This window comes from Rattus norvegicus, chromosome 2, assembly GCF_036323735.1.
Source record: "Rattus norvegicus strain BN/NHsdMcwi chromosome 2, GRCr8, whole genome shotgun sequence".
Classification (NCBI taxonomy): domain Eukaryota; kingdom Metazoa; phylum Chordata; class Mammalia; order Rodentia; family Muridae; genus Rattus; species Rattus norvegicus.
Genome location: NC_086020.1, coordinates 229,229,979 through 229,252,412, shown reverse-complemented (window position 1 = coordinate 229,252,412; position 22,434 = coordinate 229,229,979). Strand labels below are relative to the sequence as shown.

The following is a 22,434-nucleotide window of genomic DNA, read 5'->3' as shown; positions in this document are numbered from 1 at the left end:
ACTTAAAATAGCCTTACTCTAAATCTTGATCCATCTGATCTGTGATCTGGCTTGCATGTTGTGTGTTAAGAGAGATGGCGGTGGGGGTTGGGGATTTAGCTCAGTGGTAGAGCGCTTGTCTAGGAAGTGCAAGGCCCTGGGTTCGGTTCCCAGCTCCGGAAAAAAAAAAAAAAAAAAAAAAAGAGAGAGAGATGGCGGTGACATGGGGTTTCCCAGTCTAGGATAGCAGGGCAGGGAAGATGTCTTCCTGGCTTTTCATAGGCTACTGTCCATTGTCCCAGGCTGGTTGGAAGCAGATAGGATTAACCAGCCAAGTCAGCTGCTTCTGCAGTCACATAGGTCGCATAGTTCTGTAATTTTTTAGGAAGGGTTCTCTCTCTCTCTCTCTCTCTCTCTCTCTCTCTCTCTCTCTCTCTCTCCCCTTTCCCCCTCCCTCTTTCTCTCATCTTGATGTTTAATTTTAAGCCCCAAGCTCTTCAGTTTTTTTGATTCAGTCTACTTTGGGAAATGTGTATTAACTACAATGGTACTTAAGATGACCATGTCGTATCTCACCAACATTTATATTAAATTGTTACCAAATTACCCTCTGTCTCAGTCACTGTTCTATTACTGTAAAGAGACGTCATGGCCAAGGCAACTCTTTAAAAAGAGAGCATTTAATTGGGGGCTTGCTTAGAGTTAGAGAGCCTTAGTCCATAAATATCATTGTGGCAGGTAGCGTGGCTACAGCCATGTGTGATACTGGAGAAGAGCTGAGATCGACCTCCTGATCCCAAAGCAGAGCGAGTGAGAGATGGGGAGGGGGAGAGGAAGGGGAAGAGGGAGGGGGAGGGGAAGGGAGAGGGGGAGGGGAGACTGGGCCTGGTGGGGAAATAAAGAGTGAGAGCAAGGAGGAGGATCATGTTTGACTTGTTTCCCCCCCCCCAACATTTCGGACAATAAAAGGCTTCATAAACGTAAAACTTTTCATTCTTTCTTCATTAGTATCCCCCCACCACCACTTTCACTCACATTTCTCCCTCTTCCGCCCAGAGAAGGGTCTGGCCCATTTTAGGAACAATCTAACCTGCAAATGGCTGGAGAGTGGGGTCCGAGCACACACTCAGTGCTATTGAGTCCGTGGTTAAAATGTTTATTTGAAATTAATGGAGACAAACTGCCAAAATTCAGGGAGATTTTTGCTAGCTGAATAGAAAGAATGATCTATAAATGAGGCATTAAATGCTTCAGCCCGTACGCAGTATTAATGATGTTTTAAAAGCCACATTCAAAGTTCTTAGAAACAAGACCCAAAAGTAGCAAAAATCATCTTTTAAATTTTGCTTGCCTTCTGTCTGGACAACCAAGATCAGTTAGAACTCTAATAGATTGTTATCAGTACAAATTAGAAATCACTATATCCTAAATAAAAAAAAAATTAACTCAACAGTTGAGTCAATCCAGAATAGACATCTTTGGGTGTGTAATTCCCTTTTATCACGCCAGCCTTGGACTCCAACGAAATTCCATGCTGTCTCTTGGTCAGTCTGTATATCATGTAGGAGCCTCCAAGCTAAGTGTTGCCACGGAAGACACCACCTATGAAAGGTCAAGGGTCATTAACCAATGAAGACTTTACTCTGGGCACTGAGCACTTTCTGCCGGCAGCTGCGGGTGAGAAGAGCTGCCAGGAGGGCTGAGTTTTGCTACCGAGCTTAATGGGATTACAAAGGAAGGAGAAATCAGCCAGCCACATTTCAAGCCAGCAGACCCTTCTTACGTTTACAGCATGTTTTCCTAGTAACCGTTTATTTTGCTGAAAACATTCAAGTAAAAAAAACCTCCAGAGTCTTTGGAGAAGACGGTTTCGTATTCCCTGATCAAACACCTGCCCGATTTTACTGTGCTATTTTAGTATGTCCCGAAAACACGTGTTCCCTTCTATATGACTCAAGTTGGCATCTGTATGTTTTACCATTCATGCAGCCTCTTGGAATAGAAACAAGTCCAGAAGGTTTTTCTGGCTACATAGAGAAACACAGACAGGAAAGCCATCCGCATCCAAGCTAATACGTATAAATTTTCCCATGTGAATACAAACTTGGAAATACGTTCTCCTAGTTCTGAGTTGCTAAGCTCACACGCTCGGGGCTACACACACTTATCTCTTGTCTTTATCCCAGAAGAGATACCACTGTATTAACAAGCAGGTCTGGATCAGTACTTGGGTGCTGGACAACATCTATGTTCTTGTTTTCTCAGTATGTCCCATGCTGGACACTGGTCTGGACACTGAAATGTATCTTAACACAAAAAGTAAGGGGAGCCAAAATCCTCCTTGAAAACCATTTGAATCACCTGTAAGACCCATTTCAGGATAATGGCCATGCAACCCTGCATAGAATGAATGTCAAACAGTGTATATGAATATACATCGACACTCAGAAAATAACATATTTGCAAAATAACCATATTTGCAACCAACATTTGGTTGTCCCCAGCCCCGTGCTTTACTTGGTACCCATGGAAAACCCTTAGGTTCAACGAGAAGCTTGGCTTTAGAGAGACAGGTTTATGTTTCAAACTCTGACTTTAGATCTCACGACTTGTACCAAGTCCATGTTGGGAACAAGTCCATTTGAAATCAGCTGTGTCGCTTGGGCACTGCTTCCAAGGGGCCACTTCAGCCTTGATTAGACAATGGGAATCAGAACCCATAATCACATCCACAAAGGCTGGTGGTAGTGTTCTCTGTCCCAGTCAGACCCTGGGCCCTTTTGATTTCCTATTTGTCATTTACTGCGTTTCTTTTGTGAAATGATTTGTCTATCTGGCTGGTTCTGCTGTGGTATTTAGAGGGGCCTCTAAAAGGCAGTAATCATGCTTCTCGTTCCTTATATTATGGTATAGAATTTAAATTGTGTACAGGGGTTGAAATGAGCACCTTACTTAGGGATGTATCTGGGCAGGAAGCAGTAGGTGTCCCAGCTTCTGAGCAAAGTGTTACCCATCTTAGGATGGCCCCCTAGACCCCCATACTGTGGCATCTGCATCGTCTCAGTTGTCAGTCCACTGGGCTTCACTGCTTTCGGTTCCCACGGTGACCAGTGTGGAGAAAATATTGCTGGTGACTTCATTTCACTCACTGTAAAGAGTAGGAATGGTCCCCCAGTCATCCTGGACAGTGTACAGGCTGCTTAGTGAGACCCCAGGTAACCCTTGCAAATGGGTAAAGAATAGAATGAGGTCTGGATGGGGAGTAAAGGAGAAGATACATGTAAACTGCTTAAAACCGGGCCCAGCATGCAATGCACCACCCACTGTCATGGACAAGCTACCGTGTGTATGGCTGGTTTTATAATAACAGGGACCTGGGGAGAATTTAGATTGAATGCAGTTTTCATAACATACTCACCCAAGATATTCCAAAGAATCGAGTCCACCACTATTCCAAACAGTAGAGTTCTTCTCTAATCCTGGATTTGTGTTTCGAAACAGATTCAGCCAAGCCTTTCTGGTTTTGTAGCCTTCAGGGAGAGGAACTTAGACGGGTGGATTTTGTCGGAGAGTAGAAATGATGTGCCAGGAGAGTAACCCCACGATCACTTAGCTCGATCCATCTACCACAGGCACAGCAGCCAGAAGCCTGCCTGTATTAGTGACACGTAGATCTCTCGTCAAAATCTATAGAAAGAAAAGGACCATAAAATAACATAATCTGATCATCCTCAAGGGAACCAAAATTTAGCTAATCTGGAAAAAATATATAGCTACTTGATCAGAAACATGGTTGAATATTTTTTATTAAGAGGGTTCGATAACTGAATAATTTGTGTACTTTAATTACTCTTCAGGATCACGTCACTCATCTGCAGGTAGAGGTATCAAGAGGAATATTGTAAGCCGTGACTAAAATTATACCTGCTACCAAAATTAGGCTTCGCTGGATTCAATCGCATGTGCTTCTTTCATGAGAATATGTAGGACATCCTGTTGTGTATAAAGACTGAGGAAAGCCAAGAAAAGTATCTGCTGTAAAGCATAATTATCGTTGCTACCAACTCATCTATGTGTACACTGAGAGATGCTGACACCACCCACCCTGGTAGATAAATGAAGAGTTTGCCTCAGGGATGTGGTAGACACAGCAGGGCTTAGAGGGACAATTCTCAGCCTGTGAGCTGGGACTCCTTTGGGCTCACTGGAAAACACAGATATTTCCATTACCATTCACAACAGTAGCAGAATTACACTTAGGAAGCAGCAACAAAAATAATTTTATGGTTGGGGTTGGGGGTAGGGCACCACAACGTGAGGAACTGCATCAAGGGATTGAGAAGGTTGAAGACCACTGTCCTTGTGCAAGTTCTTTAGGTCCCCGAGGTCATAGCCCTTAAAGAACACTGTGTGGTATAGTCTTCTCGTCTCTCTTTTACTTCTAGGCGTGAATCCAGATCACTAGGTGCCACCACAGGTGCAGAGAAACCAAGCCTTTCTTTTGTCCCAGACTGATTCTCTCAAAGTGATGAAAATCTAGTTAACCCAACCTACCTTGAAAACAACGTTGTTTCGACCTTCTGCCTGGCCATTTGAAGATGTTATTGCATTTATTTCTAGGAAGCCTCTTTACACCATTTAGATTAAAAATACAAGGCAATTAAGCTTAAGGTTTTTGCTCCTGGTTGGCGTCATTTGGTAGTCATCTTTCAAAAGCTGTTCATTCTTATCCTCTTATGTTTCAAGGAAATTTCTGTATACGGATCCACCACCATACTTCTTTGGATGCCACCCCATCTTGGTACTGAAGCTATAACAAACACGAAGGCCACTTGTAAAGTATACTATGCATGCTTCTTCACATATCTGGCCCTTTTGCCTGTTTGTCCCTGGCTTTGAGCACAATATGGAATGCAGTGGCCTAAGCCATATTCATGCTGTCCTTGGCAACCAGTTTACCATTAACTATTATGTACATGGGGTACTTTCTTTTTTATTTTAATAGAAATCACCAAATGACTTCGAAGGAATTCAGACGAAGACGTATTCCTAGAGGGTTAGGGCTCCCAAGGAAGTCACAGAATCCTTAGGAGGAAGCTGGCCATGGCCTCAGCTCGAGACGGAAAGGGTTGCAGAATCTTGGAGGGATAGGGCCAATTGTCGACTCCAGGGTGATAAATGTGCCTTCAGCCCCAGTGCTCAGGAAAGAGGCAGTGCATGGAGATGAGGTCACAGAGCGTCTCCAAGTCTGCCGGGGCTTCATCTTGAGACACTGTCTCAAAGCAAAATTAAACAAAACAAAGCATTGTCCCTCTCCAATCCTGTCGGCATGCCCCTTGCCATAACTACACCGCACACTGCTCTCTGCCTCTGCCTGTCTCCGCTGTCAATCTCCCTTCTCTCCCCCTTAGACAACCGAAGATCTGAAAGCACTCCCAGCTTCTATTTCTCCTCCGGTCTATCCCCAGCACAGGGGGCATTCCAGGTTGTTTCCCTTCAGAATGCTAAGTACGCGGTTCATCCTGTTTCCTCATTTTCTGCTCTGTATTTTATGTTCTGCATTCAAGATTCCCCCACATCTATTCTGAAATGTCCTCAGTATGAGCAGCCACAACGGCCACCTCTTCTTCACACAGCACTTCTGCTTTGTCACAGTCACACTCGCCAGCGAGCCCTTTCTCCTCCTCCAGGCTAATACTTGAATGTCACTTTCTCCATGAGGTCCACCCTGACCAGTCTGTGTTCAAATCTGCTCTTCTCCCAGCTCCACTATTTTCTGTCTTCTCTAACTGTTCAGTAGTTTCAAGCAACAACTGTTACTTTCCAGTGTGCTATGCGTTTACTTTGCACTTACCTATCATTCTCTTCGATGTGGTTCCCTCCCCCTCCTCCTGGAGAATTGGCTGATCAGGGGTAGAGGTTGCCCTCCCCTTAATTCACTGTCCTGCCACATCTCCTTGGATGCTGATCACAGCTTTATAAACGCACTAAGGAATAAGTGATTTGTACATCAAAGCCCTGACTGATAATGCTGTGTGGAAGAGACTTCTATGGAAGGCTCAGAGCTGAAGACGCAGGGAGACCAGTTGGGAGCCTCATGAACTATGTATGCTAGGTAAGCTAGGAGTGGGATCGGGCCAATGGGTTGGGTTGACCAGGAGGAAAAAGCCCAGTGCTCCCATTTCTGCCCCAGCCACCTTGACTCATTGTTAGCAATTACTTCGCCCTCACTTGGCCCTGGTATGTCTCTTAAATCTTACTTATAGTAGCTTCTTCAAAGCCAGTTTAAATCTCAACGTCCACAAGAAACCATAACCAACTTTTGCCAAATGTTTGCCACGTCTTGTTTCTTTCTTTACATCATGCCCACTGTCTTGTCTGAACACGGGCATTCAGATCTTCACATAGCAACGCATTGTGAGACCCTCAAGCCCAGTAAATAGATTTTATTGAAATTTGGTTTTTGTAATTAAACTGAGATTAATGCCTGGTCCTGGAAAAATAGCAAAACACTGACAATTACTTTAGATCAAATTCAAGAGATTTCCTTTGAAAACAGTTTATGTTCGCCAGGCTGTGGTGCGTGCTTCTAATCCCAGCACTCAGAGGCAGAGGCAGGCAGATCTCTAAGTCCGAGAGTAGCCTACTACAGTTGCAGGACAGCCAGGCTATACAGAGAAGCCCGGTCTTGAACACCCATCCCCTGAAAAAAGAAAGAAAGAAAGAAAGAAAGAAAGAAAGAAAGAAAGAAAGAAAGAAAGAAAAATGAAAGAAAAGAAATGAAGAGAGGGAAACAATGGGTACCTTTTTGTCTTAAACGGATTTAGTTTAACCATGTGGCAATATCAGGTGCTGAGTCACGCAGTTTTTAAATTAAAAAAAGTTATTTTTGAAGCACAGGTGAAGAAATACCAATTCTGCAATTGTAAAGACTTCATATACATAAAAATCTAAGCACATCGGCCTTTGCAGCGTTTTAAAAACCAGATCAAGATTCAGGATTCCAGGCTGTCACCCATGCCTTGTGCATCCAGCCTGGAAGATTCATTCATGGTCTTCACCTCTAGAGAAGATTCAACCAGTTGTACCATAAGTTTGAAGCACCGGGAAGCCAGCCAGAACTGCCCAAGAGCATCACCCTTTGTCTCTTCCAGCCTGTGGGTGAGTCTGCTCTGCTAGAAGGACCTAATACAGAGGAGCAGCCCCCTGCCGTGCAAACTTTCTGACCAGCAAGGCTATGTTTGGTCACAGGAATAACCCCTGGAGGTGATTCCCCCATGGGGGCCTCAGAGTTCTCTTCTCTACCGGGCCCTGCAAGGGAGGATCAGATAGCTCTTGGCTGACTCACAGAGCAGGGCTCCATTCGACTTGCTTCTTCTAAATTTAGAGCACTTCAGTAAACAGCACCGTGAATCCGCTGTGTGCTTGCTGGGAAGGGCATGACCACGTCCTCCCAGATCTCACGCACATATTTATAGCTTCTGGGCCTTCTTATCAAACTGTCCTCCGATTCACTTTTTACCTTAAAAAAATTCAACCTTCCGTCAGGGTTTCAGTGCTGTCAGTAAGTTAATTTGAAGAAAAAGACCCCTGACTCAGAGCAGGTTGGATTAAAACAAAACAAAACAAAACAAAACATTGAACTGGTGATTCAGTCAGGCCTCTGAAAGTGTCGGGGAAATGTCTTCCAGGCTGCTGAGACTGATGTCCATACGGCTGTCATGTGACACCTTCACCCGTCAGAGACCTAGTCAAACAAACAGAGTCGGTGTGCTGCTCTGCCCAGATTCTCCTGGATGGTGTCTGCAGGAGCTGGGATAAAGAGACAGATTTTACTGTTTGAAAGGGCCCTGACGGTGAAGGTGCTGTCTTTATTTTTCATTTTTCATTTTTATTTTTATGTTTCAGCAGTGCTCCCCTTTGGCCCAGAGTGAAAGAAAATCTTCTTTTTCTTAGCCAGGACCTGATCTTTCAGTTTCTGTTTGCCTTCCCCTGAAAAGCAAAGATCAGGAGAGAGAGCACATTATGTGTGCAGAGCCCAGCCTGGGTTTAGAACGGGAACCTGTGCGAATCACGAGGTTGGTGGAGGAATGTGGGGCCCGGAGGGAACAGCCAGCAGTAGGTATCTATCACCTGCGCCTTGTGGGCCATGGTCTGAAATAACCGTTCCCCGATGTGGGCTCTGCTGTTACCCAGGAGGATGGGTGGGGCTCCACAGCCACAGAGTCTTATCCCCCTCCTCTACTATTTTCAAAGTCTGTTGGGCTTGGGCTCATTTTCCTACTTGCAGTCCATTTCTATTTTGTTAGTTTAACAGATCAATCGAGCAGATTTATAGTGATAGCTCTCAGTGTAAAAGCAAGTGTGTTGTCGTGAGGTAAATGTTAGTTAAATAGGAAGCAGCTGACCACCCACAGGACAAAGAGGGGAAGATGAATAGACATTCAGTCAGGCCTTGACATTTTTCATTTTCTGCTCTGGCCACTACCAGCAATTGGTGTCTCCTCTCTCCTTCTTCAAAATCGGTTGAATTATAAGATTTTGTGCATTTATAAACGAGCAATCCAATTGTAGGGAAAATCTCTCCAGCCATTTGTTTTAACTTATGACATATAAATTACGGTTTCTCCTTTACAGGAGGAATATAGTGGGTCCTGTTAAGTTAAGGTTGCGGAAAATGAAGCTTCCGTGAATGGGCATCAGGCTGGGGGAAGAACCAGAAGATCTCATTCAATGCCCCCAGTATTGATTAGCTCTGTGACCTTGGCTGCTTAGCTTGTGACCTTGACTGTTGAACTCTGTGTGCCTGTTTCCTTGCTACAAAACAAAGATAGTTAAGACCTACTTCACAGGCTCGTCGTGGTCACATGAGATCACTCTGCTTTGCCAGCCTACTCATTTGTCAGTCCAGGGACTGTTCCTCATGTTCCAGGACGATGGATGGGTTTGGTGCTGATGCTGCAAACCACACAGCTCATACACTTTCCATTGCAGTTCTCTTCTGAGACTTCTACTTAGAATGCTACGTGGTGCTGGATGCTGTCAGGCATGTAGTAATGGATATATTTATTTTCTAAATACTATTGTTGTACATCTTAAGAATGATAGAAACATAGTGATAGAAACATTTAAAAAGTAAAATTCGGTTTCACAACTTTTTTTTAAAGGCTTATTTATTTATCATATATTAGTACACTGTAGCTGTCTTCAGACACACCAGAAGAGGGCATCAAATCTCAATATAGATGGTTGCGAGCCACATGTGGTTGCTGGGAATTGAACTCAGGACCTCTGGAAGAGCAGTCAGTGCTCTTAACCACTGAGCCATCCCTCCAGCCCCAGTTTCACAACTTCTTAGAAATACACCTGCTGTCCAATTTGAAGGGCAAATGGTTAGAAATAAGTTCAAAATCACAAAGAGAGAAGTGATGTATCTGGACACAGCACACTTTCAAGGAGGTGCACTTGGGCAATCACATACATAGATAAGAAGTCTACTTGACTTTTATTCAAACTTAGGTGGTGACTATATGGTTTCCCCATTGCCTGGGGAAACCCCACAGTCTTCTGACTAGCCTTCAAAAGAACTAGTCCACAGGAATGAAGTGAGACAGGATTAGCTACTTTTAATTTGAGAATGTACAGGACCTTTGTGTAAACAAATATTTTACTGCATGGGGTAGGGGGGAGATTTTAATTCCTTGCCATGATCAAGTTTTATAGTATTTGCTATAAAAAGACTCATATTTAATGGTTTCTTTTTACAAAGTTACCCACAGTACTTCATGCCTTTCAAGTGTATGAGACTTGTGGACAAAGGGACTAGTTTAAATGACATGCCATCTTTACTGGACAGTATAAAGCAATGGCTGTGTGTTCTCAGGCTTTCTAAGCAAAATGGAAGTAATGTGCCTGACGATTTGTGGGTGTGGATTCCATCCAGAGCCTCAGCGTGTTAGAGACTCCTCTACATTCCTCTGTAGTCTGTGCCTATGCCCTGCGTCCTATACTTTGGCAGGATATTCCTTTGTGGCTGCTTTTTTGGCCTTCCCACGCTATGCCACAGCTGATGAAGGGATGGAGTCTCTCTCTCTGTCAACTCAGGCTTCTCATGACCTCCTTATGGGGTCTCCAGCTGCTGGAAGGCTTTCGTTTGGATTCCTCCCCTGAACCTTTCAACACTTGTCTAAGACAAGAACTATTTCAGTCTTACATTAGATCCTGAGGTCTAGCCCACCTTTCCCATCTCAAGAAGCTGTGTGGACCAGGAGGTCTTGGCGTTTACCGAGACACAAGGAAAATGGTCATTCTCGTGCGTGCATAGCTCAAGCGTGCTCCAAACACAGTCTAATCTATTCCCATAGCACTGTCCTAGAGCCTTGCAGTACATAGTTTACCTAGCCATGATAGCAGTGAGGAAAATTAGACTCTCTGGAATATTCCTTGCAACTAAATAGGAAGCTGGATCACGTATAAACTCTGCATTCTCCGCCATCCTCTGGCCACTGTAGCCAAGCTGTGTAATCAGGGGCCATTGTGACACTCTACCTAAGTTTAGGCCTGCTTAATGCCTTGGAACACACCTCCTATCCTCTATCCAGATTGTCGCTGCCTTTGTTCAGACTCTTTCATCGGTCCCTGAATTATGGTAGCGGTCTTCTATCTTGCTTGCCTCCTTGCTTTCAGTCCCCTCCCAGGCCCTGTCCAATTTTTAGTGTTGACAAGCTGACCCGTTTAAATCAAACCTGATGCTTTCACTCCCCTATTTCTATCCTCTCGTAACCCTCCACTGCCTCAGGACAAAGTTCAAACTCCTCACCCTTGAGAGAAGACAGTTTGTTTGTGACTGGATCCTGGGCTCTTTTGTCTCCAAGCCTCCATGCTTCCTCTAGGGAATGTCTTCGGGCTTGATGCTGCCTCTGCCTAGAGCGACCTCTAATTTCACACCCTCTTGACCAAGCCCAACTGGGATGCTACCTGCCTTCAGATGCAATCTGAAAGTAAATCCATGGACTCTCAATTTAGCAATAAATACACTTACTGGACCCACAAAATGTCTAGACGTGACAGTATTAAGGAAGGTCAAAGTCACGCCCATGACATTACATACCAGATGCATGTAGACTGATTGCTAGTGTCAAATTCAGTGAACTACATAGGGTGAAGAGGATACTGAACTGAATCTAACCACTGGGCCAGCATGAGATATCAAACTATGGGTACCCATGCACACCCACAAATCATGAGGCATGCAACTTCCATTTTGCTTAGAAACCCTGAGAATACATAGCTTCATACTGTCCAGTAAAGATGGCATGGCATTTAAAGTAGACCCTTTGTTCACAAGCCTTGTACATTTGGAAGACATGATGTAATGTGGGTAATTGTGGAAAAAAAAGGCATTAAATATCAGTCTGTTTCTATCAGATACTATAAAACTTGATTATGACAAGGAATCCAAATCTCTTTTTTAAAAATCTCCCTCATCTTGTAGGACTTTTGTGCAAATGTTTTGATCTCCCCTACCCCGCCCAATAACTCTGGCCTGCAGCCTGAGATCATCAGAAGACAAAAGAATTCCAGAAGAGGCAGCCACAAGTCACCTAGAAATAAAAGATGGGAAACAAAGCAGGGGAGAAATGAGTTTGGGGATGAGGGGAGCTGAGTTCTGGTCCTGGTATCGTCCCCTGGTGTTTTAGTTTGATGTAAATGGACTGCACACCACCACAGATCCTCACAGTGTGCGTAGCATGAACCGGGAGCATCCAGCATTGTTCGAAGGTCAGTGCAGGGGGAGGGTGAGCAAATATAGCTCTTTCAATATATGCAGATTATTTTTAGGATCTTTCAATTGATTATTTTTAGTCACTGCTACTCTTCTGTGTGTGTATGTGTGTGTGTGTGTGTGTGTGTGTGTGTGTGTGTGTGTGTGTGTATTTGTGTTTACTTAGCAAAACTGTCTTTCTGCAAAAATCAACCAACACACAGCCACACTGAGGAGCTGGGGTTCTTCCAAGAGAGAATACTACTGAAGTGAACCCTGACTGGCCTTGGATTCGTGCAGCTGTCCCGGGCTCAATGGCCACCGTCACACAGACAACAGGGTCCTTTCCAACTACAACAGGTGTCCCTGATTTTAAGTCTTACTTAAATTTCAGCAGAGACTGCAGTACGGTCATGGAAAAAAAAAACCGTTGGAGATGAAAGAAGACGGGGGTGCGGAGCGAGTGGCGTGCCCTGGAAGATGTCTGGAGATCCAGCTAGTCAGTGTGTTTTCAGTGCCAGGGAGTTCTGCTCGGCAAGGCCCACATGACAGAGACGGACTGACTCTGCTTTCAACTGTCACCAGCCACCGAATGACTGATCTTGTTTTGCTGGGTCGAGACAGGCCACCAAGCACACTGAACTACTGCTCGCAAAGGTAGTGTAACGGATAAGAACAAAATCAGCCTCGCCGGGATGTGAGGAAAGGGACTCCCGTCGAGTAAGAGAGCTCCATCGGCTGCATGGAGGGCGCGCTACATTCATCTGTAGATTCTGAGACCTGAACAGAGATTCTAGGTGTGGAAAACACTCTCATGAAAGTTCACACATGTATTGGGTGAGAAGGATCTGTGAGTTGTTCAACCTTTAACAAACAAATGAGGCGTTTAATGTCTTCAATTACATATTAAGCGTGCGTGTGCTAGGTGGCATCTTGTCCCAGAGAGAATTCCGCCTGCAAAGGCAGACTAAATCCTTAAACCTCCGAAAAGATGTCCGCTACATCGTACGACTTTCCTGATCCCAGTATGTCATCTTTCCCTGCCGTGCTCACCTCTGCCTGAGTGCAGATGTCTACAGCTCATTCAGAGGTACTCTTTGGGCTGAAGAGATGGCTCAGCAGATATGAACACAGAATTGCTCTTGCAGAGGACAAGTCTGATTCCTGGCCCCCGGGCTGGGTGGCTCACAAGCGGCTACATGGATCTGATGCCACCTTCTGGACCCCAGAGCATCTCTACACACATTTACATGCCCCGACCCAGACACACATAAACATAGAATGACAAAGAAAACGTATTCTTCTGACTCAGTTAAAAAAAAAAGATCATCCTTTATGATCTTGGGACTGTATTCCTGTCAGGGTTATCCTACATCCCCTGTGTGTTAGTAGTTAAGGGTCAATACGTATCTGTTAAATATGCAAGCCTTCATATTTCAGTAAGAGGATTTCTAATTCAGCAGCTTGCTTTATGCATCCTGTTCCAAATTCCCTTCAATTTACAGAAGTATGACTGACAAATTGGTACATATTTAAGATGTACAATGTGGTATTTTTATACACGTTTTGCCACCATTAGCACAATCAAGCTAGTTAGCATATCCATGACCCCATATGCACACCTTGTTTTGTAGTCGGAATTCAGGATCTACTCTGTCCATAAATGTTAAGCATACAGTAAGGTGTTATTAATTGTGGAGAGCATCTCTAGGAGGTTAAACTGCCTAGTTTCAAGGAAAATGGTCGTACTTGTAGTTGCACAGCTCAGTGATGATGCACAAAGTCTAATCTCTTCTCATGGCCCTGTCCTAAAGTCTTGCAGTATAGAGCCCATCCAGCCATACATAGTATGAGCACCATGCTGACCTTAGGTGTATTCATCCTGGATAATTCAAACTCTCTACTTCTTTTTTTTTCTATCAGTCTCATGACACCTAGACTGGGCCAGAACTTGGTCATAGACAAAAGTGACCTTAAGCTCTTGATCCTCCTGCCTCCTCCTTCCAAGCTCTGTGATCATGGATGTGTGCCAGTAAACTTGGTTTATGCAGTACCCAGGGCTTTGTGCATGGCAGGCAAGCACTCTGCAACCTGAACTGTATCCCAAGTCCCGACATTTCATGGTTCTGGACCAACCCTTCATGCCCAAGCCAGCATCCATGGGTCAGCTCCACAGTCACTGAATGACTTACTTTGTCTGTTTTCTGTGAATTCAACTTTGTAAGATTCCACACACAGATGGGGCAGATCATGGAGTATTTGCATTTATAAGCCTCGCTTGTTTCACTTAGCACACAAGTCTTACATATTCATCTATGGTGTCACAGGATTTCCTTCATGTTAAGGTTGAATAATAGTTCATTGTACTTAACACCACCATAAGTTGTAAATAGCAAAATGGTGGTATTATTTCTACTTTACCTCTTTATGTATATATAATATAACTTTAAGGTACTGATTTCATTTCCTTTGAACATACAGCCCGCTCTTGCTCAACTCAGTAAGTCTGTTACAGGCAAACTTTTTTTTCTGTCTTGTAACTATTTGAAAAACTCAAAATTAATGGCCTATCAGCTATACGTTTGTGCAACCATGACCTACAGAAATTTTCCTATTTTTCTGTGATTGTACAAATAGATGTAGTTTGGACTCTATTTTTGCAACTTGTCATCGTAAGCACATAAATCTTTTATAAATATATTTCCTCAAAACTTCCATGCACAGCAGAGTGTCTGCAGCGTCATTCACAGTTGGAAAACGTGAACAAATGTGCCGACTCAGCAATTACTGATGCTGCGAACTATTCTATATGATACACCACTGTAGAGATTTCTTAGTCCACAGTTTCTTGGTCCCCTGTGAACTATTCTAAATGATACACCACTGTAGAGATTTCTTAGTCCACAGTTTCTTGGTCCCATAGGCTTGGTAAAGTATTATGAGGCAAGAAACAGTTTCAGAAGAGCCTTTTCCTGATGTACAATAAGAAAAGGAGGCTGCAAGAAGAGGCAAGTGTAATATATAGACCACGAAATCATGGCCCCAGTGACCTACTTCCTCCCCTGACTTCCCACATCCTACCTCTAACCACTTCCCAATAAAGCCACCAAGACACCACTCCATCAAAGTAGTAGACCTAACCAATTTAGGTAAGAACCTTCACCATAAAATCGTCTCTGGAAACACCATTTCAGACCCACTAATCTCTTACGCATCTCTTAGTCCGGCAAAGTTGATGATGAAGAGTAGCCATGGTGACAGAAATGTCCCCCAATGTGGTCATCATCACAAACTGATCTCTGCTGTTTGTAATATCTCAGGGAAGTTGCTAAACAAGTAGAGGAGGACACTGTTTTCTGGCAAAGGCAGTGAGTGTTCCCTTGATTAAGTTTCCGCTCTCATCCAGGAATGTATTTCCATCCTAAGAGGAAGCCGAGAATGAGTTTAGTGGAATTTCTCAAATTCGAAGAGCCAGCTGGAGCACAGTCCCTCTAGCAACAAAAAAGGACATGTGACCCAGCTCCAAGCCACAGGACGGGACGTAGAGACTTGCCCAGCAAGGTCATTGGTATTGGAATCAAACCATTTACTGTATTAGAATCCTGAGTCCCTTCATATTCACCATGTGACCTGGGCACGACTAACCTTCCAGCCATCTGTTTACTCTTATGTGGGGTAGGTTATAGTAATCCCTCCACTTGGGACTCTAAGAAGGAGTAAACAGGATAATGCAGGCCCAGGGCCACAGCCTATGTGCCCTATGTCCAAGTCATGCTAGATATACAGAACATGCTAAGCACATGGTAGGCCACCATCAAACCTTTACCACTTGACATGATTTCATGAGCAACTATGTGCTTAAGAAATAAATAGATAAAAAAGGCACGGCTTTGGAACCATACTACGAGGGAGGAGGCCATTATGTTTTGAATGTGAAATGTTCCTCACAGGCTTGGTCCCAGTTGGTGGCTCTGTTTTGGAAGCTTTCAGAATTCTTTAAAGGTAGGGCATAGCTGGAGGAAAAGGGCCACTGGTGAGCGGGTCTTGTGGCTTATAAGCTGGTTCCCGGTTTACACACTGAGATGTGAGAGGGTTACTATGTCTTTCCAGATATGATGAACTACTATATCTCTCTTGCAGTGAGCTAGAATAAATCTTTTCTCCCTTATACAAGCTACCTCCTAACGTGTCTAATTCAGAGACTAACTCTCTCCACATCAACTCCCCAGGTCTTCTTTCTCAGAAAGAGAAATGTGAAGAAGGAAAAAAAAAACGAGAAAAATAAAATAAAATGCTTCCTAAGCTAAAACAGAGAGTTACGAAAACAATCTATATAATATGTCTACTGTAGCTTTGTTTGTGAAATTTTCTTTTGTGCTCGGCCATGACTTAAGTCTATGAATCATTCATTAAGAAAAACTTCTTCCCAGCCTCATAGGCACTAGTGTTTTGGACTTTGTCATGCTTACCTGTGGCGGGCTATCCTCCTCCCCCCGCACTGTGTCGTTCTAAGAAGCACCCTGGGCTTCAACTCACTCTATGGCAATAGCCCACTCGACCTTGTTAACCAAGTGGTTTGAGTGAAAAAAGTCCCCACAAGTTCAGGTATTTGAACATCCAGTTGGTGGCACTATTTGGGGAGGTTTGGAAGGTGGGGTTTTGGGGGAAGAAGTCTGTCACTGGAAGGCAACTTTGAGAGTTAACAGTCATCCCCTGTCCAGTTCACTTTCTTTATTTCGTGCTTTTGGTTGAAGATATGATTTCTCAGCCCACTGCTACCAAGCCTCTATAGCGGACTCATCCTCTGGAAGCAGAGGCCCAAAGAGTCTCTTTTTTCTATAAGGTGCCTTAGTCACGGTATTTTATCAAAGCAACAGAAAAGTTACTAATACACTGAGCCAACCAAAAATATCTTCAGACGCTGCCAAATTGCTTCCAATTGAGAATTCTAGGATTTATTTATCTAAAGAACATAAGGAAAAAATGGGTTAGGGAAGGGGGAGGTGGCAGAAATGCTTGCTATGCCAGCAGGAAGATCTGGGTTCAGGTTCGTGACATCCATCTGTAATCCCATCCCTGGTGTTGCGGTAAAAAAAAAAAAAAAAGACAGAAGCGACCGGTTTCCTCACATACCTGGGCGGTCGCTCTCTCACTAGTTCCGGCTCTGGCAGGCCATAGGAACTAGCACTAGTTTATCTCAGCATCTCCACGCTGCCCCCATGGTACTCTCTGACCCGGCAGTCCACGAGCTGTTTCCGTGCAGCACCTTGCCACACCGCTTTGCTTACACTCACAGTTCCCTATGTGGGTGGTAACCACACCAGGCTCACACATCCCAATTCTGTAGCGGGCTTGGTGCATCCCGCTGCCATACCTTCTCTTGAACTCAATTAAGTCGCCACATGAAAGAACACACCACACAATAACCTCTGATCCAATTGATAAGATATAATTTGCCCATCTCCACAGCACAAAATCCTGTACACACCCATCCCTTAGAAATATTCATTACGACCTGTATCTATGCACAGAGAAGAATCTTATCTGCCGCCATGTTCTCCCAGCTCCTTTTCTCCTGCTTCTCCCTCTCTTTCTAAAACACTCTGTTTCCGCCTCCCTTCCTTCTCATCCAATGAGAGGCCTTGTTTTATCTTGTCTGCCTTCACCAGCCTAATGACATCAACTTACACCCTGGGAGTGACACAAAGAGGCAGATCCCAGAGAGCTTCCTGGCCAGTCAGTTTAGCAAAGCTTATGAGCTACAAGTTTAGTGAAAGATCTTGTCTCCGAGCCAAGATAGAGGCCAACAGAGAAAGACACCCAACACTGACTTCCGGGACCTCTGACCTCTACACGTGCATGTCTGAGTGATCTCTGTCTTTGTGTCTCTGTCTTTCTGCCCCTCCCTCTTCCTTCTCCTCCCTCTGTCTCTGTCTCTGTCTCTGTCTCTGTCTCTGTCTCTCTCTCTCTCTCTCTCTTTCTCTCTCTCTGTATCTCTTTCTCTCTGTATCTCTCTCTCTGTATCTCTCTCTCTCTCCCCCTCTGTCTCTCTCTCTCTCACACTCACACATACACACACACAGTATAAGAATAAAAATATCAACAAGAAAGAGAATCAGCAATAGATACTTCTGTTTCCCAGATTTGACCTCTAACCCTGCATGTTTGGAGGAAAGACACTACAAAAGTCTGTAAGGTCTGTCTGTATGAAATGTCTAACAGACACTGAAAAATAACACCTTCATGAGAATTCTCCAGTATGTTCAGAAAAGATACCTTCCCTTAACAACACCCTCTCTTGCTGTGTCTAGGCCTCAGCCACCCCGTCCCACCCCCTCTATGTCCTCAAACACACTGTAGGAATCATTCCTTTTTGTCCTGTGATTGTTTTAGTTTGTTTTGTTTTTGTTTGTTTGTTGATTGGTTGGTGCTGTGGCATCCTGGGGCTTTACAGTTAACCAAGATAACTTTAGATATCTTTAAAGACGTAGACATTTTAATGTCAGAATAAAATATTCTTCGTGAGGTGTTACCGGAAAAGTGCAGTAGAAAAAAATTTTAAACACAGATAATTTTGATTGCTTTTTTTAAGTAGAGAGAGAATGGGAAATGGCACAATATTATAAATAGATCCTTCAGGAATTTACCTTTTCCAGATGTCCTCAAGGACCTTGCATTTGCCGTCGCTGCCAAACAATTTGCCAACGTTGCCGGCGGCAGAACAATTAACATTGGGTTATTTCCACTTCTGACCGAATCCCCCCAGACTGAAGCAGTTAGAATGTTCAACCCTACCGCTATACCAAATGCCAGCTGGGTCTAGTGACACAGGCCTGTTGTCCCAACCATTCTGGAGGCTGTACTGGTTAGTTTATCTGTATGTTTGATATAACCTGGAGTCACCCGGGGACCCTCAATTGAAAAACTGGCTAGGACAGACTGACCTTTGGCCATGTCTGTGAGAGAATGTCTTGACTGATAAGGGAAGGCTCAGCTCTCTGTAGGCGGTAGCATCCCTGTGCAGGTGGTCCCTCCAGGGTTGCGGAAGAAAGAGACCAGAACGTGAGCCAGAGAGATCAGTTGATTGATTGGCAGCATTCCTCTGTGGTTTCTTAACTCAGCTACTGCATTCCTCTGTGGTTTCTTAACTCAGCTACTGCTGAGTTACTGCTGACGTCTTTCAGTGACCGATTGCGACCTGGAAGTAGGAGACGAAACAAACCCTCCCCTCTCACAAGTGGCTTTTGTTCCGTGTTTATCACAACAGAAAGCAAACTAGAACAGAGGCTGGTGTGGGAAGACTGCAAAGTCAGGGACTGCCGAGGGAGGCTACGAAGTGAGTTCAAGGTCAGCTAGAACATCTTAGCAAGGTTCTGTCTTAAAAGAAAAAGAGCCTTCAGTGTGAGGCTCTCGATGCAATTGCTACCACAGGAGAGGAAAAGTGTGTAGCAATGAGACTTTTGCTCCCTCCCCCCCCCCATTGCAAATTAATTTTTTTTTCTTTTTTTTTTTTTTTCGGAGCTGGGGACCGAACCCAGGGCCTTGCGCTTGCTAGGCAAGCGCTCTACCACTGAGCTAAATCCCCAACCCCGCAAATTAATTTTTAAGTCCTCATTAAGATAGTTGAAACCTTAATTGGAATGACCTTCATCCCCCATTTATTCCCAGCTGACATCTGCTCCACCTCAGCCTGGACCCCACTCCGAGAGATTAGTCACTGTGTTTTAATGGAACCTGAAGTATCAAGGGAAATGAACATTTGTTAGTCGTTCAGAGACATCGCGGCTATTGAAATAGGATCCCAGACCAAACTCACCTGGATTCACTCTGACGGATCAGCACTGGCCCTTGCCTGGTGATATTAAGTCCTAAAACCTCTACCATCCTGTTGACTTAGAGTCATCCACAGGCAGCCTGAGGATTTATTGTCCAATGCAGGCAGAATCCTCTTTACCTAGAAAGGGTGGTCACACCAGGTCACGCTGGACAGAGCCAAGCAGGCACACTAAAGTCTAAGCTGGCAGCCGTCTCTGTCTATTGGTCTTTCTGCCCTAGAGCAAATGGTGGTGACAGTCACATAGTCGGAGTGGAAACACACAGGCACACTCAAAACTCTGCTTGGACTTTTAACACCGTACACCTACATGTGTGGGCATAGCAATCACTAACACTTCCCTGCTTTTTTTAGTTTCTAGGCTGGTCTGGCAAGTGGTGGTCAGGGCTGCCCAGCTCAGTGCTTGGCACACAGCGAGCAGCTGACTTGTTTGTGGCACCCTTTGTATCAAAGGCGAGCTCGGGAAATTCGACACAGAAGAGTTGCAAGCCACCCGGACTTTGTTTTGTTTCTGTTTCCATTTTGTATCTTTGAGAGAGGATCTCATGGAGCACAGGCTGGCCTAGAAACTCCCTTATGTACCTGAGGACAACTCAGCCCCCAGTTCATCCCCCTGACTCAGGAAAGCCTCAGAGAGAAGTGCAGGAGAAAGGCAGAGGCAGGCAGTTAAAAAGGTGGCGACTTTGCACAGTCTCCTGGACTGGGTTCTGCAGTGAGGCAGGCATCCAACTCCGAATATAGACCTCACAGTGACAGTAGGAATTTGCATCTTGGTGCCTGGCATCGCTTGCTCTTTCCACTATAATGGTCATGGGCTTTAACTTTGCTGTTACCTTTATTTGAATACCTATAGAGTAAGTGCGGGATGCCCAGGGTTTTGTTTGTAATTACTCTAACCTCTCTAAAACACATGATTACTTCTTTGCTCCAAAAGAGAAAAGTTAGAAAGGGCTAAATAACTTACAGGGGCTTGTAGCTGGAGAAAGTAAGGCCTTCCATTTCAACTAAAATTATCTACTGACTTGCCCTACCCAGGGACCCATGCCCATAGCACTAACTACACAAGAGGCTATGGCAGGAGGACCCCTTGAACAAGGAGTTTCAAGCCTGCTTTAGCAATACACTGATACTTCATCCATTGTGTGTGGGTGCACGGAGCCATATTGGATTTGGGCCTAGCCGCTTTTTGACTGCATGGTTCAAAGTGACTCTGGGCTGTTTGGCCACAGAGACTCACCCCGAAGATGACTGCCATAAATCTTAAGATTGTTGGATAAAGCCTCTCCCATGAATTTACGGCACAGGAGTATAACATTCAAGGGATGCCTCAGCTCGAGCAGATACCAGTTATCTCCTCAGTCAACACCCAGTGTCTCCACCACCTGACCTCATCGCCTGACTTCTTTGCCTCCAGCTATCACTGCCTATACCCTCATCTCCCCCTCCTTCATATTTCACAAAGGTCACTCCCCCTACCTGAAAGCCTTAAAAGCTGCAATGTTCATCCCAATAAACGAGACCTTGACAACAGAACTTTTGCTTGGTCTCCTTCTTCTCTTCACCCCCATTTTGGCCCACAGGTAGAAAGCCTCTTTGGGACCCTGAATAACTGGGTCCCCGCTGGCGGGGCCAAGTGGCGCCCGAACACAGGGACCCCGAAGCAAGGCCGACTACAGGATGATGGAGATAAGAGAGCTGCAGCGGGAATCGAGGACTCTTCAGGCCGCATCGCTCGTGCGTCGCTGGAGAGGGAGGTAAGGACCGGTCGAATAATTGTCGTCTAATTGCCATGGGGAAGGTATGGATTTAGGAGGCTTGTTTCATAGGAGAGATCAAGCGCTCACTCAGGGAGAGAGGATTAAGAGTTAAGAAAAAGGATTTAATCAAGTTTTTTTGTTTTATTGATGAAAGGTATCCCTGGTTAATTTTAAGCAGTGTGGGGCTAGCTTAAGTAAAACTTGTAATAAAAAAGGGACAAGGTAATGGTAAAGTGTTTTTGCATATGCGTTCTTTTAGAGTTATATTTTAGTCTTTGGATCCTGACTAGAGATAGTTTACACCCTAGACATGAGAGAGAATGGGTTTGGGAAAAACAGTCCTCCCAGACTCTCCACAGATGCTTTGGAGAAAGAGAAAAACTTTTCAGGGCTCTCCTGGGAACAGAAGAAAGGCAGGAGACGTCCTGCCTCTCTGCTGGCTCCTATTGGAGAAATGCTTATTTCTTGTTCTGGGTTCCATAAGTAGGATATGTGGATCCCTATCGTGGGACACCATCTAGTTTTTTCTCTCTATGTCTATTGTGTGTCCTTGGTGCACCAAGCTATCCATGTCTGTCAGTTTATGTCTGTGGTCTTTGTTTCTCGTTGTTTAAATGTTTTATGTTTCGTGTTCAAAAGAAAAAATGATAAAAACTTTATCTGCCAGTCGTTCACACCTTGACTTGGTTTTAACTCGTTTCAAGAAGGGAACAATGCATAAAGAACAGTTTCAATTGGCTTTTGGAGCCTACATCTGTAGCTAGAAGCCTAAGTCTGCTGGACAAGCTCCCCAGGGGCTGGCTAAATGTTTATACTAGCTGATCCTAAAGACACCAGGAGCTTCACAGCTTAAAAGGTGTAACATTGGTAACAGAAAGTTGGCTTAAAACTGTAATTTGGATATGAGCCAACCTAGGGAAACAGGTCCAAATTGAGGTAATATTTTTATGGAACTCTTATCCTAGAAACCAGGCTTCTAAAAGATTTTAGGGCAATGTCTCTTTGTTGAGGTATTGGAGACCGCACCGTCGGGTGTTCATATGTAGGAATTGGCAGTCATAGCCAAAGTTGTGGTTTGCCCTAAAGTTACTGTATTTTGA

The 22,434-nt window shown here is 44.5% G+C and overlaps 1 long non-coding RNA gene across 8 annotated transcripts; it reads right to left on the bottom strand.

Annotated features, from left to right (window-relative positions):
* Positions 1–1,119: 1,119 nt before the first annotated feature.
* LOC102555623 (uncharacterized) lies at positions 1,120–20,274 on the bottom strand. 8 transcript variants are annotated; one of them, XR_010064454.1, is made up of 4 exons: positions 5,834–6,776; positions 4,534–5,251; positions 3,398–3,666; positions 1,120–3,127 (listed from the first exon to the last, which is right to left on the bottom strand). It is a non-coding gene; the product is annotated as an uncharacterized LOC102555623 (long non-coding RNA). The 8 variants fall into 8 exon arrangements; XR_591365.4 differs by lacking the exons at positions 4,534–5,251; positions 5,834–6,776 and adding an exon at positions 19,560–20,274; XR_591363.3 differs by lacking the exons at positions 4,534–5,251; positions 5,834–6,776 and adding an exon at positions 18,391–19,553.
* Positions 20,275–22,434: the final 2,160 nt, after the last annotated feature.